The following is a 17,900-nucleotide window of genomic DNA, read 5'->3' on the forward strand; positions in this document are numbered from 1 at the left end:
ATATTTTTGCCTCATTTGTTTAACTGAGTTCTCTTTATCTACTTTTAGGACCTGTGTGAAAATCTGATGATGTTTTAGGTCATATTTATGCAGAAATATAGAACATTCTAAAGGGTTCACAAACTTTCAAGCACCACTATATATATATATGAATTGAATAAACATGGTGTTAATCAATTTGCATGACTCACTTGTTATCAACAGTTATGAAAGCTACAGTAACAAGGTTACAGTAAGGGTCAGGGTTCATACTTTTTTTCATATGACAAATTCCAACAACATAAAAATTGCTTTGCTTCCTAATCCACACTAAAACTACAAAGCTTGACCCTCTGAGTTGCCCTTTGGCCTTTACCTTGACCTCTCTTATTAACCTCACAGACCTTATATCTGTGAGTCTGTGCATGGAGTGTATATAACTCTTGTAGTTTTCTGTCTATGTGTTTATATCAGTATGTGTGAATATGTGTGTGTCTGAGAGAGTGTGCTGCTTGCAACAGGGTGTGTGTTATGCCACCCTTCTTGCGTGTGGTCACCTTTTCAACGTCCATCAGGATTTCCCACTTAATCCCACTGGATCATCCCATCACTGCTTAAATGGTGTTTACGTGTAATGGATTCCATCTTCCTCTTGTCACCCCCCCCCAAACACACACGCACATACTGATTATTAATGCGTTTCACTTTTCTTACGCTGTTCCATCAATCAGAGCCACCTTTTTACACTACACTCAGCTCTTGTGTTTTCAGGATTGAGCATGATGTGTAGTGTAATTAGGTTAATTATCACAATTGTTTAAAAGAATAATTTGGCAAAAAGTTAATTGAGATATATTGACTTTTTATTTTTTTGACAAGCCAAATTTAACCCAAAGAATGTGAGGCATCTGGTACTAGATTATTCAGTTACTAATAAATAATAATATCTCACCCAATATCACTCCAGCTCCAATGCAAAACTAAAAAAGCAAATATCTGACAAGAAATGTTTTGAGTGACTGAGGTATACATTTAAGCTAACTGGATGATTGTGGAAACTAGATTATTTTCTTTAATTTGCTTTACTATTAAAATACTTTAAACGATTGCAAACAAATTTTCCACTCACCCCAAATCTCGTCAATCCACCAAGACATGTTTGGCATGCAGGGTTGCCAAGGTCGTTTTTTTTTACTCCAAATTGGGCTCGTTTTGGAACAAGATTGTGAGTTGAAAGTCTTTGGTGCATGAGCTACTTTAAAAACAGTTCACGATCATCAAGATCTTGTTTTAAAGCGAAAATAAATCTAATCAATTTCTGCAAACATAGGCAATGGTAAACAAAGGGACAGTGTAAGTAAAGGCATTGTGTTGTCTATGATGTACAGAACCATATATATATATATATATATATATAGCAAAGACTGCGAGACAAAAAAACAGATTACTGAGTGGATTATATCTGTGATGTAAACTCGCCTCATAACTCCAGTGCAACGTTTTGTATGAGTGAATATATTTAATGCAACTGGAAGATTTAAGATTTAATCATTAAAATTCCTCCAGACCTGTTCCTTGATATATCTCATCTCATTATCTCTAGCCGCTTTATCCTTCTACAGGGTCGCAGGCAAGCTGGAGCCTATCCCAGCTGACTACGGGCGAAAGGCGGGGTACACCCTGGACAAGTCGCCAGGTCATCACAGGGCTGACACATAGACACAGACAACCATTCACACTCACATTCACACCTACGGTCAATTTAGAGTCACCAGTTAACCTAACCTGCATGTCTTTGGACTGTGGGGGAAACCGGAGCACCCGGAGGAAACCCACGCGGACACGAGGAGAACATGCAAACTCCACACAGAAAGGCCCTCGCCGGCCCCGGGGCTCGAACCCAGGACCTTCTTGCTGTGAGGCGACAGCGCTAACCACTACACCACCGTGCCGCCCTTCCTTGATATATTTTTCACTTTTTCCAAATGTAGCAGATCAACCAAGTCCAAGTCACATTTGCCTTTCTTTCTTTTTTTTTTTTTGAGGATGTTGGTGATATCCTCCTTATTACATCAGTAAAAACTGGGTTTGTTTATTCTTCTATACGTTATATGCTATATATGTTTATTATTGGCGGCACGGTGGTGTAGTGGTTAGCGCTGTTGCCTCACAGCAAGAAGGTCTGGGTTCGAGCCCCGTGGCCGGCGAGGGCCTTTCTGTGCGGAGTTTGCATGTTGTCCGCATGGGTTTCCTCCGGGTGCTCCAGTTTCCCCCACAGTCCAAAGACATGCAGGTTAGGTTAACTGGTGACTCTAAATTGACCGTAGGTGTGAATGTGAGTGTGAATGGTTCTCTGTGTCTATGTGTCAGCCCTGTGATGATCTGGCGACTTGTCCAGGGTGTACCCCGCCTTTCGCCCGTAGTCAGCTGGGATAGGCTCCAGCTTGCCTGCGACCCTGTAGAACAGGATAAAGCGGCTAGAGATAATGAGATGAGATGTTTCTTATTCTATACGTGAGCGCACGTGTTCATATTTTATGCATATTTTAAGGTGGCACTGTTTGGAGCAGTAAAGTCATTTCATTGTCCAAAACGATGACAATAAAGTCTTCAATCCTGAGCCCCAGATGTACCGTGCCTTTGAAGCTTTACTCGAAAATCTCATTTCAACTACAACAGTGATCCTTAAGGCTTAATCATGTTCCTGAAATTATTTCAAAGGTACACTATGTTAATATTTCCAGGAAAAAAAAGGGATACAGAAATGAGAACGGTACAATTAGGATCAGACTAGTGACAAAGGAAAGGTAAAATAAACAGATAGATAGATACCCCCTTCCCCCCCCCCCCCTTTCTTTCCTTGAAGCAAACTTTGGACACTAAACATATATTGGATGATTAAGTATATTCAGGGAAAAATCATATAAACTTTCCAAATAAAAAAAAAAAATCTTTCAATGCTGATACTAATAAAACCACCCTTAAAAATTATTCATATTTTCACATCATATTCCATCACACACAAATAACATTACCGTAATCAGTCCCTACATCTCTCCTCCTGTCATACACTCTCTCTCTCTCTCTCTCTCTCTCTCTCTCTCTCATTCCTCCTGTGAAGGCCAGCAGTGTGTGTGTGTGCGCGCGCGCGTGTGAGCAAGCTCATAGCCCCTCCCTCTCATTACTAACTAACTGCGCTGTTTGATTAAGAGCGTGTTAAGAAAAAAAAATCATATTGAACCTCCATAATTAAGATCACTCTCAAGATTACCCCTGACAACAGAAGCTGAAAAGGAAGGAGCGCAAGCACAGTGAAGATGAGTGCGAGAGAAAAAGAGAGCGTGGACGAGTTTGACATCTCTTCTGCACACACTTAGGTTTAGTAGAGTCACAGAGCCTCACAGTGTCTCAGAGAAGTGCACTACATATACAATACTTTCTTTGATAGTCTTTTCTGAAGGTTTAATAAGTCCCAAAGTGTGTTCAACATTTACAAAATACAAAACATATTGCATATGGCAAGGAAAAACGTAAATATAGAATGCATTTTAAATTCTATGTAACAGTGGACTGAACCGTACTCCGAGATAAGTGTCTCATGATGTAATTTATCACAATATTGATATCATATCATCATATTGGCCACTCCGATAACTCACAACTCCGTCATCCACTCGTACACACTTAGGTACACAAATAGTGAATTAATCAATAAAGACAGTGATGCATCAACTTACCAAACACACGTGTATGTATACTTTTCAAACAAGACAAAAAGAAGCACAAAGATAGATGATCAGCATAATAGTCCTCAATAAAGCTTTTGTTTGCAATATCACACACACACACACACACACTACACTACATATGCAAGTCTGCTGCAGGTGCTGTGGGACTCTAATGAAGACAAATAAACGTGCAAGAACGCTAGAAGTGCCATAATAACAAATAAAGATCAATACTGTTCAGGGGAGAATTATTAGCCAGCTTTGTGAGTTTTAGCCAACAGCCTGTAGCTCTGATTTGCCTGTCTTTCTCATAAACTTCCTCTAGTTCAGAGGAGACTCAAGGAAACACCATATCTTTTGCTCTTTTTTTTCTTTCTGTCTGCGCTGCTCCTCTGTCTGGGTGCTCAGTGAGGCATTGCGGATTAAGTAGCTGGCCCAGAGGGAGCCCACGGAGAGGCGTCAGTCCACCTGGGCCGAGAGCCTGCAACCTCTGAGGTTACAGGTCAGTCTGCGGAGCCACACCACCACCACCATCACCATGCTATGCATTACCCAGACCCTGATCTGCCTCCAGACCCAGCGCAGGAGGCCATTAATATAATCACAGGGATGTAGCGTGCGGCGGAGAGCCCTGAGGCTATGGCAATCAGTAGGGCACAGAGAGAGAGCGAGAGAGAGAGAGAGAGAGAGAGAGGAAGAAAGACGTGGAGGGAGAGAGGGAGGGAGTGGCAAGAGAGAAATAAATACATAAACGAAAGAAAAGTCTCCCAGAGCTTCCTCAGCTCGGGCCGCACTGAAACAAGATCACAGCAGATCATCGGTCCTGAGAGAGGCGAGCGGCAGGACGTGGGTGTGTGTGGGTTTGGGTTTGTGTGTTTGGGGGGTGCTGAGACCTCCCATGAAGAAAAGACAGAGTCGGAGAGAGGGAGAGATAAGATCATGAATCTTCCTTCCCAACCTTAGGCCTTTTCTAGCTGGTTGATCTAGCGATGACTGGTCACAGTACCATCATCATGCAAATTTAAACAGAGACAATCTTTTACCCTCGTAATGACGGCCCACACGAACAGTGGAAAGTGTTAATTATCAACACCAGAGCAGCCCCCTACATACGCACGCACTAGTCACCAGCTAAACTTGTTATAAATGTCTCTTTATAATTGCATATATAATACAAACACATGACATTCAGATTCATGGATGTGAAGAAAGGAGTTTTAACAAAAATTCATTGCTGTTAGCAGAAGTGTTAGAAGTGTCGGAAGTGTCATTGGTCATGTTTTTGATATGAAAAAAAAATATGTACAGTAGCACATTGCTAATTTTTCTCTGTGGGGAAGAGCAGAAATCAAGCAATTATTGAGCAGAATGTAGTGTGCTAGCTAGGCAATGCAGTGTGCAAAAGGTCACTGGTTTGATTCCCTGGACCAGCAGGAATGGCTGAAGTGCCCTTGAGCAAGGCACCTAACCCCCAACTGCTCCCCAGGCTGCTCTGGGTATGCTGTACGTCACTCTGGATAAGAACGTCTGCTAAATGCTATTAATGTAATGTAATGCAATTAGGTTTGCACTAGTTTGAACTTGCACTAGTTTCTAAAGTTTCAAAATTCCTCCTGAGTGGCAAGAAGGAAAAGCGTTCACCCAATCATCAGGAGATCATGCATTTGAACCCCAATGATGTCACAGCCATCCATGCTCTATGGCTGGGAACGACAGTATATTTTCTCTCCGCTTTCAAGCCAATAACACTAGCAAATCATGGTCATGTATGCAGAAGAGAGCAGATAGCATTTTCTGCCAAATTTGTTACACTGCACGAGTGTCTGTTTGAAAAAAAAAAAATATATATATATATATATATATATATATATATATATATATATATATATATATATTAGTGCTGTCAAGCGATTAAAATATTTAATCGCAATTAATGTCGCAACTGTCTTAGTTAACTCGTGATTAATCGCAATTTAATCGCACATTTTTGTCACATGAAAAACCATTGTAATTCTCTTATCAGCATAAAAAAGTGAATGGGCTTGCTTTGTACCAATGTTTTTTTTTTTATTGCAGAGCATAACACTACGGAGCCGTAGAGGGGACATGGTGAATAAAAAAATAACAAAGCATGGGAACGACTTATAAGGCGTGTGCACGAGATATTAATGCGCACGCATGAGTTATAACCCGTGCGCAAGCTTTGCGTTAAGGCGTGCGCTCGGGTAATTAAAAGTGAGGGGACGAGTTACTACGGCTCCGTATAACACGTCTTGTCACAGCCACTGCAAAGTCGGGCTGGAGCCGCCGATGGGAAAACGAAACCTAAGCCGAGCACCGTGGCTCTTCGTCCCGAGGCGCGGCAGCGCGAGCTGCCCGCGCTGGTTCTTTGGGGGGAGGGCAGAGGACTCTGGCTGTGCGGGGCGTGGCATTACAGTCTAGCTGTTATCGTTTTTCTAAGCAAAGTCTCTGTTCTGTTCCAAGTTCCTGGCAGTTTCAAAAGCTTATGAAAAACCTACATCATGTCACAGAGCGTTAATCTCGCGATAAAAAAATTATCACCGTTAAAATTGAGTCAAGTTAATGCGATAATAACGCAACATTTTTGACAGCACTAATATATATATATATATATATATATATATATATATATATATATATATAATTTTTTTTTATTTTTTTTTTTTTTCCTATCCACATTCACTGGATATGAGCAATCGCGTGCTCTGATTGGCTACTCTACTACTAGGCTATCAGCTCATATACTATGAGTGGAGAAAAACAAAATGGTGGAGTGTGTTGCTGAAACAATCGAGGACAAAATAAAAACTCTACTCAAAAACAAAACCCCAAAAAACAGCAAAAAAGCAACAAAATATGGAATAAAAGTATTTGATGGTAAAAACTTTTTTTTCAAGAATTATTATTATAGCATTTTTCACAAATTGCTACTGTCATTTCGCCGGTGTGTTTACACTCTAAGTGGAAATGATTTTGTCAGATGTTTTGTATAAAGTTTTTATTTACTAAATTTGCAAAAAAATGAAAATAAAAATGCTCTGTTTCTCAAAATCCAGTGAATGTGTAACAAAACAGTTATTCCACTCAATCTCCTCGTACATGGCTTATAGCCAACTCAGTGCTACACACCTCATTGGCTATCAGCTCATGTACGACTCAATTTCGTGGAATAACTGTTTTTTATATTATATATATTCTTTAAAAAATTCTATTCTTAAAAAAAAAAGGCAGCACGGTGGTGTTGAGAAAATAAGCATTGGTTAGCAATGTTGCCTCACAGCAAGAAGGTTCTGGGTTCGAGCCCAGTGGCTGACGAGGGCCTTTCTGTGTGGAGTTTGCATGTTCTCCCCGTGTCTGCATAGGTTTGCTCCGGTTTCCCCCACAGTCCAAAGACATGCAGTTAGGTTAGGTTAACATGGGACGGGCTTGGACTGAAGTGCCCAAGAGTGGCGGCGTGCACATACGCAGCGGCTTTGCTCTCCTATGATGAACTAAAATTTCGTTATGCATTTGTGCAGTGACAATAAAGGCATTCTATTCTATTATATATTCATCCATTATCCATAACTGCTTATCCTGTACAGGGTCGCAGGAAAGCTGGATCCTACTGTATCCCAGCTGACTATGGGTGAGAGGCGGGGTACACCCTGGACAAGTCACCAGATTATCGCAGGGCTGACACATAGAGACAAACAACCATTCACACTCACATTCACATCTACGGTCAATTTAGAGCCACCAATTAGCCTAACCTGCATGCCTTTGGACTGTGGGGGAAACCGGAGTACCCGGACGAAACCCACGCAGAAACGGGGAGAACATACAAACTCCACTGGGCTCAAAGCCAGAACCTTCTCTGGGTGTACTCACAAAGAAAAATTAACTCTTACTACAAATTAATTTCTATTTCATGTCCCTGCACCATTTCCCATTTGCACAAATTGGAGAATATTATTTGTGTTTGATCTGATCATTCATTTAAGTTCTCATTTAATAAAAATGTGCCCTGTCATATGACATGACCTGTAGTCAGAATGACCTACCGCTGTAATTCTGTAATTCCATTAGACCATCTTGAACCTGGTGCTCTTTCTTCAAGCTCAGTGCACTTTTCAAAGTACAGTATCCCACAGAGAGGGCAGGGACGAGAACTGATACGTCCTGTACAAAACCACTTGACCTTGGTTAGCTTCGTGTCTATTTTTGACACATTTTCTGACACTTTGAGTGGATTTATAAGTATAAGAGAAACCCGAGTTCTCAGCTTGAACTGGCTCGGATTTCTTTCATCCATGTCCTGCTCTCCAGGCCGAGAGTGAGGTGACTGGATCGTCCATGTGCATCTTTGCTGATCCATACTGACAGACTTATTTTCTCAAACAGGCCTCACTTCACTTTCTCTCAGCTATACTGATTGACACAACAGCTTTAAAAAACAGACAAAACGGGCAAAGAGACAGCAAACAACGTCAAGTGATCAAAAAAAAATTGAGGTGGCTAATTTGAGAAAATTGCTCTCAAAATGCATAAAATATATTAAGAGTAAATGCTGCAGTATAGTGTGAGGAGGAGGAGGAGGAGGAGGAGGAGGAGGAGGAGGAGGAGGAGGAAGCATCTTAAGACTTAAAAGGTGTAAAGGAAGCCGCACGTCAAGGGAATTCTCTCCAAGAGGCCTTTTAAAATTCACTTCGGCAATAACGCAGATAAAGGCAAATTCCCTAAAGTAAATACTGTTTAACTCTCACCTTCAGCAGCAGTTACTTTAAAACAGTCTTCACAGGAATGACAGCTCTCCACAAACAAAAGCACTGCTACCGTATACTGATGGCAGGTGAGATGTGCAAATGTTTAAATGTGTCTGAGTGTGCGTGAGGTGGGGGAGAGAACGTGTGTAAGAGAGAAAGAAAATAGTGAGGCAGTCTTTTTATATATATATATAATATGATCACTATTATGCTCACGATCATATTTGTTGAAAATATGATGATACACGGCGGTACGGTGGTGTAGTGGTTAGCACTGTCGCCTCACAGCAAGAAGGTCCGGGTTTGAGCCCCGTGGCCGACGAGGGCCTTTCTGTGCGGAGTTTGCATGTTCTCCCCGTGTCCGCGTGGGTTTCCTCCGGGTGCTCCGGTTTCCCCCACAGTCCAAAGACATGCAGGTTAGGTTAACTGGTGACTCTAAGGTGGGGTTTACATTAGACCGTATCAGCGGATCATCAGATTAACGTTTTTAAAACGATTAGTGTGCACACAGCAACACCAATACACGATTCGCGTGCACACAGCAACACCCATACACAGTTACGCTCGGCTCCGCAGGCATCCTGCGCTCCAAATCGCTCTGCCCTGAACAGCGAGTGCCCTCTGGAGGCTGCGCACTCCGGCCCTGCGCAGCTCACAGAGCGCGCGAGTGGAGTGCACAAGCAGTGATTCGGGACTGAGCCGCTGTGTGTGTGATCCCAGCGCATATCACTTACCACTTGCAAGTGAAAGGATGGCAAGCCTAAAGACAATCATAACTACACAATGGGCAGTATTTGCATCAGTATTTGCAGTATTTTCATACTTTTATACTCTTTAATGAAAGGTGATACAAGGCGGAAGTCCGCGCCGTTTTTCAGCAGTCACGTCACATGACCAACGCCAGCGAATCAGGAAGGTGGATGTCACAGTGACGTTGTCCAATGACGACGCCAGCTCGAGCTCAGCAGAGCGTATCCGCGTATCCGCGTATTCTCAATGTTTACACAGCACCGGACCAGACACGATCTGGATTGAATACGTGGACGCTGGCGGATTCCCATTTCCTGGTGTTTCCAGGCATTTTAATGTAAACGGACAGTGCATCCGCGAAGAAAACGAGACAGATACGGTCTAATGTAAACTTGGCCTAAATTGACCTTAGGTGTGAATGTGAGTGTGAATGGTTGTCTGTGTCTATGTGTCAGCCCTGTGATGACCTGGCGACTTGTCCAGGGTGTACACCGCCTTTTGCCCGTAGTCAGCTGGGATAGGCTCCAGCTTGCCTGCGACCCTGTAGAACAGGATAAAGCGGCTAGAGATAATGAGATGATGAGATGTTGATACAATTTCTCATTTGAAAATTTAGCTTTTCACACAAACTCAAAACGTATTTAATTCATTAACAATAGGATGTTAAAAAGACGTTTTAAAACATTCAGACATCAATCAGGGTGTAATGTAACATGCATAAAGTGAGATTGTGTGACAGTGTCCTGTAGATAACTGTCTCCGTGCACTGAACCTCCTCAATATCCTTCACCATGCTAAAACACATTTGCTGAAACCTCCATGGCTAAAGCAGCTCAAAGATACACATACAGTACATATATACTTAACGGTTGTCTCGGTGTACTTGAGCGACGCTGCAAGCCTGGAAATGTGGTGTGAGGAGAGAGCTGCTCACAGAAGGGTATGTGTTCAAAGCTTGGAACATTCTTTAACATTCACATCTACTTATTTACTTTTGCTTTGCCAGGAAAAACAGCAATATCAGTGGGCCAAAAATCGTGTTTTAAGATGCATGGTTAAATGTTGCCTTTAGGGAGAAAAAAAAAGACTGTCAGTTTGAAAAAAAATAAAAAATAAAGACGCATTTATATTTGAATAAAAAAACGCTTCATCTTCATGAACACAAAGTACATAAATCAGAAAAGGTGTTAAAGTGTTTTGCCTGAAGGTCGTCATTTTAAGAATTCAAACTCAAACAAATCCAGTTCCTTGGGGGTGTGTTTTTTTTTCTCTACAAAACCACACCCCCAAACAAACAGTCATGTTATAAAATGCTTGGATGTTAGCATAACAAGGAGAGATAGCTGAACTGGCATGCGATGTGATTGACAGCTAGACAGTCCTGATTGGTTTGACGTTGGTGGTCCATATTTTTTTTCTCCTGGGGTACTCAGAGACCAGTCTTTTATATGAGACAGGTTCATATTTTGACAGCCGACAGAATGTGAGCCCATACATGTCAAGTTATACGGTTTCCCCGTATTTTGTACGGGAAAATACAATTTTTTGGCTAATACGGCATACACTGATTTTCATACAGGAAAATTACGTTTTGTATCCGAGATTTTTTCCGTTACTCTGAGAAATTTTTCTGAGCGTGCATGCCTAATGAAACGGAACTATTTTCGATTTATGTGGTTTTATAGTTGCACATGGTTTCTCGGTCATTTAAAGGATATGGGACATGAAACATAAATGCACGCTATATCAGTTTCTTTCCATTAAAAATATGAATTAATTGCATCAACAAATACAAAATCATCTATTAAATTCAGCAAAATCGTTATATTCGTGATGATTATATGGCATTTCTGCTCGACTTCCGATATGCATTTTCTACAACCGGAAGAGCCGCTGTCACGTGATCATACGTCATAAAAACTTTCGGGCACAGCACAAGCGGGTAGATGAATGGAGAAGTGGATGACAAGAAAATTGTTTTTATAGTCTTTAACGTACATTGAACATCATGGTGTATTGTGCTGCTTATGGTTGCAATAATTCCAATGGGAAATGCCCTGGAGTAAGTTTTTTTGCATTCCCCAAGGACCCGAAGCTGAGGAAAGTGTGGGCTCACCTGCGCATGCGCAGTAGGCTTCGCGCATGCGCAGTAGGCTTGGTAGGACAAATCCAAGAGGTAGGATAACTTTACAGAACACCTGTTGAAAAAACTTTGCACCTACTGTTTCCCACAAACTGTGTTCGGACCATTTCACTGAGGATTCTTTCAACATTAATACTCAGGTACTGAGCGATATTAATTGCCAAGCCAAATTTAAGAGGCTACTTAAAGATGGAGCCGTTCCCAACGTCCCAATTCAGGAACAAGACGGCGGAGTGCTACGGCCACTACGAGGTGCATTCGCTAAGCGACTGAAAGCCGAGGTAAGGATTAGTATTATAATTTTGGGTGTATCAATTATTGATTATCATAATTCTGACTCATTTCGCCATTTTGAATGTTTTCATCTCGGACTCTGGAAGCATTGTATCTCAATCAATCTCGAAAAATATCAGCAAAAAAAAACTAGCTTGCAACAGACTTTAGCTAGATCTATGATGAACTTTCAATGTATGATACAAAAATAATACTTCTTTCAACAGATCATTAGCCTTTGAGCAGAATTGTTTTTAACTTGCCAGGAAGTGTTATCGAGTCGACCGCTTTCAGTTTCATGGGGATTGAATGAACTCTCACTCTCAGAATCATCTGACCCGTCAGAGTAAAGACAAGATCCATGTTCATGTGAATTTCCAGCTATCGGTTCGAATTGATAGGGTCTAACTTCACATCTCTGTGAAACATCGGGAATATCACTGTCGATGGTGTCCATTTCGGTAACCTGTTTACATTAGATTCCCAAGCGCTGGCTCCTTGGAAAGTTTTTGTTACGTCACGGGTCACGTGACCACCTAGCTCATTAACGAATCCTTGTTTTACGCTGATGTATAAAAAAAACTTGAATAATGCGATGATTTTCACATTTTTGACGCCCTGCAGTGATTTAGATGGCATTTCTTATGTCCTTTATACATAATTATGCCCAGAAAAAAATCCATGTCCCGTATCCTTTAAGTAAATCGGCTCGGACTGCCCAGACTTCTGTGACGGCTGCAGAAGTTATGTTCTGCCAATTTCTCGTGGAACACAACATCCCCCCGACTGTGGCAGACCATTTTTCGCAACCAGCGAAAAAAAATATTTCTCGATTCAAAGACTGCACAGGTAAGTATTTGGGTTTTTTTGTTTTTAAAGTTTTTACTGTTTGCATGTAGGAAAGCTTCCTCCATTATGATGATAATTTAGGGAGGCAATACTGGGAGTCACCGTTTATACAACGGGTACTCAGAGACCAGTCTTTTATATCAGACAGGTTCATAATTTTTGACAGCTGACAGAATGTGAGCCCATACATGTCAAGTTATACGGTTTCCCCGTATTTTGTACGGGAAAATGCAATTTTTTGGTTAATACGGCATACACTGATTTTCATACAGGAAAATTACGTTTTGTATCCGAGATTTTTTCCATTACTCTGAGAAATTTTTCTGAGCATGCGTGCCCAATGAAACGGAACTATTTTCGATTTATGTGGTTTTATAGTTGCACATGGTTTCTCGGTCATTTAAGTAAATCGGCTCGGACTGCCCAGACTTCTGTGACGGCTGCAGAAGTTATGTTCTGCCAATTTCTCGTGGAACAGAACATCCCCCCGACTGTGGCAGACCATTTTTCGCAACCAGCGAAAAAAAATATTTCTTGATTCAAAGACTGCACAGGTAAGCATTTGGGGTTTTTTTTTGTTTTTAAAGTTTTTACTGTTTGCATGTAGGAAAGCTTCCTCCATTATGATGATAATTTAGGGAGGCGATACTGGGAGTCACCGTTTATACAACGGGTACTCAGAGACCAGTCTTTTATATCAGACAGGTTCATAATTTGACAGCTGACAGAATGTGAGCCCATACATGTCAAGTTATACGGTTTCCCCGTATTTTGTACGGGAAAATGCAATTTTTTGGCTAATACGGCATACACTGATTTTCATACAGGAAAATTACGTTTTGTATCCGAGATTTTTTCCGTTACTCTGAGAAAATTTTCTTAGCATGCATGCCCAATGAAACGGAACTATTTTCGATTTATGTGGTTTTATAGTTGCACGGGGTTTTCTCGGTCATTTAAGTAAATCGGCTCGGACTGCCCAGACTTCTGTGATGGTTGCAGAAGTTATGTTCTGCCAATTTCTCATGGAACACAACATCCCCCCGACTGTGGCAGACCATTTTTCGCAACCAGCGAAAAAAAAAAAAGTTTCTCGATTCAAAGACTGCACAGGTAAGCATTTAGGGTTTTTTTGTTTTTAAAGTTTTTACTGTTTGCATGTAGGAAAGCTTCCTCCATTATGATGATAATTTAGGGAGGCGATACTGGGAGTCGCCGTTTATACAACGGCAACTGTAGTTACCCGGCGATTTCTGGTTTCGCTTCCCTAAACATTTTAATTGCTGATAGACATTATATGTAGACATAGATGACCAATACTCGTTACTACCATCAGTTGTCAGTAAACTGGAAAAGTATTGAATGAAGAGTAATGGTGGTAACGACCATTGGTAACCTGTCTCTAAAATGTGTAGTAGGGGATGGAAGCAATTTAACACCATCTACATGTTTGCAGTGCTCTGATTTTCTTTTATTGACCAGGAAAATAATAAACGTATATTGGGGAAAGGTCATTGATGTAAAAACTGCTCTGGCTGTTGCCAGGTTTCCAATGCTGAAACAACTTTTTACTGCTTTGCTGTGCCTCCCACAGAGCAATGCAGATAGTGAGAGGGCTTTTTCATTGGTTAGGAAAATTCATACTGAGGACAGAAAAAATATGGCTGCAGACACATGAACTGCATATCTGCAAATTAAAATGAACTGTCATGAGGAGCTACAACTGCGACCCAAACAGTGATATTATAGCTAGTGCCAAATCTGCAACATCTTTGTACAACAAAGAACACTCCGAAAAGGAATAAGATTTAAATTCTTGTTATAAATTACTGGGAAGATTTTCAGTTTAACTTCATAATGTATTAATATTTTCACTTATCCTTGTTTACATAATATACTTGATGTGGTTCAGTCATCTTTAGTTGGATCGAACACTGCTTGTGGTGTCAACACTTTTTTCTCAAATGGAACTTTTACTAACCTTCATTTACTGTTTGACATGATTATATATAATTTATTACATGTAACTTACTATTTTAATTAACAGACCTACTTAGTACTGCTGTTATAGTTCAAGTAATTTTCTTTGGTGGAATGTAATATTGTAGGTGATGCCAACACTTGTCAAATAGAACTTTGTGTAATTTGTATGACCTATTTAATATTAATACATTTTATTTGCAAAATTTACATCAGGGCGGCACGGTGGTGTAGTGGTTAGCGCTGTCGCCTCACAGCAAGAAGGTCCGGGTTCGAGCCCCGTGGCCGGCGAGGGCCTTTCTGTGCGGAGTTTGCATGTTCTCCTCGTGTCTGCGTGGGTTTCCTCCGGGTGCTCCGGTTTCCCCCACAGTCCAAAGACATGCAGGTTAGGTTAACTGGTGACTCTAAATTGACCGTAGGTGTGAATGTGAGTGTGAATGGTTGTCTGTGTCTATGTGTCGGCCCTGTGATGACCTGGCGACTTGTCCAGGGTGTACCCCGCCTTTCGCCCGTAGTCAGCTGGGATAGGCTCCAGCTTGCCTGCGACCCTGTAGAACAGGATAAAGCGGCTAGAGATAATGAGATGAGATGAGATAATTGTTTACTTGACTACATGTAGTCCTTTTTAATTCAGTTGTTTTCTCTGAGATCTAAAATTTCTTTTTATTCAGTACATGCTTATTTGATCCCTTTAACTTGATGCAGTGTGATAAATATGCCGATTACAATAGGAGTGTATAATGTGGAATAAAACAATCGGTGCTTTGGATTATATATTGGAATTTTTTCTCGTGTATAAAGGCTCATGGGTGTATGTAAGGGAAAAGTACAGATTTTGTAAGGACATGGGTAACTAAAAGTTGACATGTATGTGAGCCTTCACTAAATATTACTACAGGTGTGTCTGGAATTTGTCAAAAAAAAAAAACTTAGGCAGTTATGTATCAACCCATGTCTGAATCGAATGTATGCTTCTCTGTCCTACATAGACCCAAAATTCTAAATCCCATAATTCTGTGTATAATTACATAACACTTACTTTAGTGCACAGGGTCTCAAGAATTTTTTTTTTCCGCCAGAGACCTCTTAAACTATAATTAATAAATAAATAGAATTCCACATACCACCCAATTCATATTTATTTCATGACCGGTATTTAAATATGTACAGTAATATTTTGTCTATTTATTCAGCCCATATAACTTGTTTTTTTTTTCCTGAACTTTCCACCCAGAACACATTCCATAGGTCCACGTTGACACATTTGGATTAAACCAAACTGGATAATAATTATAAGACCTCAATAACCAATAAAATAACTTTATTAATAATATTGAGTCATGAGAGTGTGATTTCAGCTAAGTTATTTTTAAAAATCCCACTCTGACATGCTTTAGTGGATAATTTCACCTGGATAGTGTATACTTGTAGCTAAGAGCTGCTGCGATCATGAAGACTATCTTGATGTTCACCCCAAGACTCATCATCCACTCAACAAACTTAGTAGTGTTTTTAACTTTACCAAATACACTTATGGAAAGAATAATGATTTCGTCCTCATGATTTCTCAGGGAGTTTTTCCTTGCCACTCTCGCCTCTGGCTTGTTCATTAAGGATCTCAATCTACATCCGGATTTCTGTAAAGCTGCTTTGTGACAATGTCCACTGTTAAAACTGCTATACATACGGTATACTATTTAATTGAATTTTCTTCAATAAATGTTCTACTCTGTTCTATTTTGAGATAAGATATGGACCTCATCTTTCACTTCAAAGCTCAGGAAGAAATGTGGTGAAGCACTAAAGGGCTCTCCAGATAGCCAGTCATTTCGCTATCACCACTGCCACACACACACACACACACACACACACACACACATCTCTAGCGACTTGTTCAAGTGCATGGCGCCGATATGTTAAGTACATCACCCTCTCTTTATGACAACATCTCTATCTTTCACTTTCTGGCATCACTGGCTTCTCTTCCTTTATAAACCATTTCTCTCTCTCTCTCTCTCTCTCTCTCTCTGCCTCTCTAGCCTTCTCGCTCTATCTCTCTCTCTCTGCCTTTATAGACTTCTCACTCGATCTCTCCTCCCCTTTCTCTCTCTGTCTCTCTCTCTCTCTCTCTCTTTCACTAATTCACAGGGTCTGGTCTGTCTGTGCGGCTGGAGACGCCAATGCTATCATTATCAGCCAATTCAGCCAGCCGTTAAATGGTGGAATCAGGAGACATTTGCTCTCCTCCACTATCGCTGTGACATCATTACCGGGAGAATCAACAGCACAAGCACTCTGACCATGTGTGTGTGTGTGTGTGTGTGTGTGTGTGTGTGTGTGTGTGTGTGTGTGTGTGTGTGTGCCAACATAAAATATAATTGGGGGTGGGGGGGTGGAACAATAACAGGGCCCTACCTGTGAGATAGCAAGAGATGTAGAAGGTTGTCAGAGGAGGTTTCCCAAATGTCGAACCTGAGAGAGTGAGAGAGAGAGAGAGAGAGAGAGAGAGAGAGAGGGGGGGGGGGGGGATAAAGAGGATTATAGAGCTGTTTTCCCATTCAGGGTTAATGACAGCGACAATGCTTGTGGACTTTCTTAGTTTCTTTTTCCATCCCTCCTGCTCACTCACTCTCTCGCCCCTTCATAATATCACTCTAATAGCCACCTGTGAACCTCCATGACCACATGATCCACTCTCAGTCTTCTGGAGCAGTGTCACCCCTGAGTCTCTGGCCTGCTCCTCCCTCAAGGATAAATCATCATCGTTTTGCTAATATCCATTTATAACCTTGCTCCCTGATTAACAGCACCGCACCCCCTCATCCAAATTCCTCATGCTACATTGCCGCTAAATAGCGTTCCTCTGTTTTTTATATCGCTTTTTCCCCTTGCCATCGCTTTTAAATGATAGGTACTTTAACAGCAACCCAAATAATATTTCATTAACCATGGCTGTCACGTCAGTTTCAAAGTGCTGCTATCAGCATTTTAACCTTCACCTGCATGAGTCAAGGGAAAAAAAGAACATAAATAAATAAAATGCATGCTTTTTAATGAACTAATAAAAGATTTCCCCTCCCATGCTCTAAACAGCAAGGAGAGTAAATCAGAGGTGATGGAACACGAAACATATGGAACACGTGAGCCCAAGGCAACGACTGACCTTTAAATACATCCGGATACATATATGAGAAATATAAATAAAATATAGCTAAAGCAGATATATGTACATATACACACAAGAGTACAGAGAGAAACAAAGTCAGATCAAAAAGGCTGGACTTAACACATTTAATTCAAACAGGCCAGATCCAGTCGGTGCCCCGTTTAAAATCTGACTGCTCACGATTAGGAATTGTCAAAATATTTGCGGCAGTGGAATTCCAACAGGCGAGCGACACGTGTTCCCCTACAAAGGGCCCATCTTCCTCG

At 41.1% G+C, this 17,900-nt stretch overlaps 1 protein-coding gene across 4 annotated transcripts in view; it reads right to left on the reverse strand.

Moving 5' to 3' along the window:
* znf536 (zinc finger protein 536) overlaps nucleotides 1-17,900 on the reverse strand; it is a 226,766-nt gene that overhangs the window by 202,037 nt on the left and 6,829 nt on the right. For all 4 annotated transcript variants that reach the window (XM_060911712.1, XM_060911710.1, XM_060911713.1 and 1 more), the window contains exon 2: nucleotides 16,884-16,940. The gene's annotated coding sequence lies outside the window, so the exon portion shown is untranslated. The remainder of the gene's footprint in view (nucleotides 1-16,883; nucleotides 16,941-17,900) is intronic.

This window comes from Neoarius graeffei, chromosome 27 (genome assembly GCF_027579695.1).
Source record: "Neoarius graeffei isolate fNeoGra1 chromosome 27, fNeoGra1.pri, whole genome shotgun sequence".
In the NCBI taxonomy this organism is placed as follows: Eukaryota; Metazoa; Chordata; class Actinopteri; order Siluriformes; family Ariidae; genus Neoarius; species Neoarius graeffei.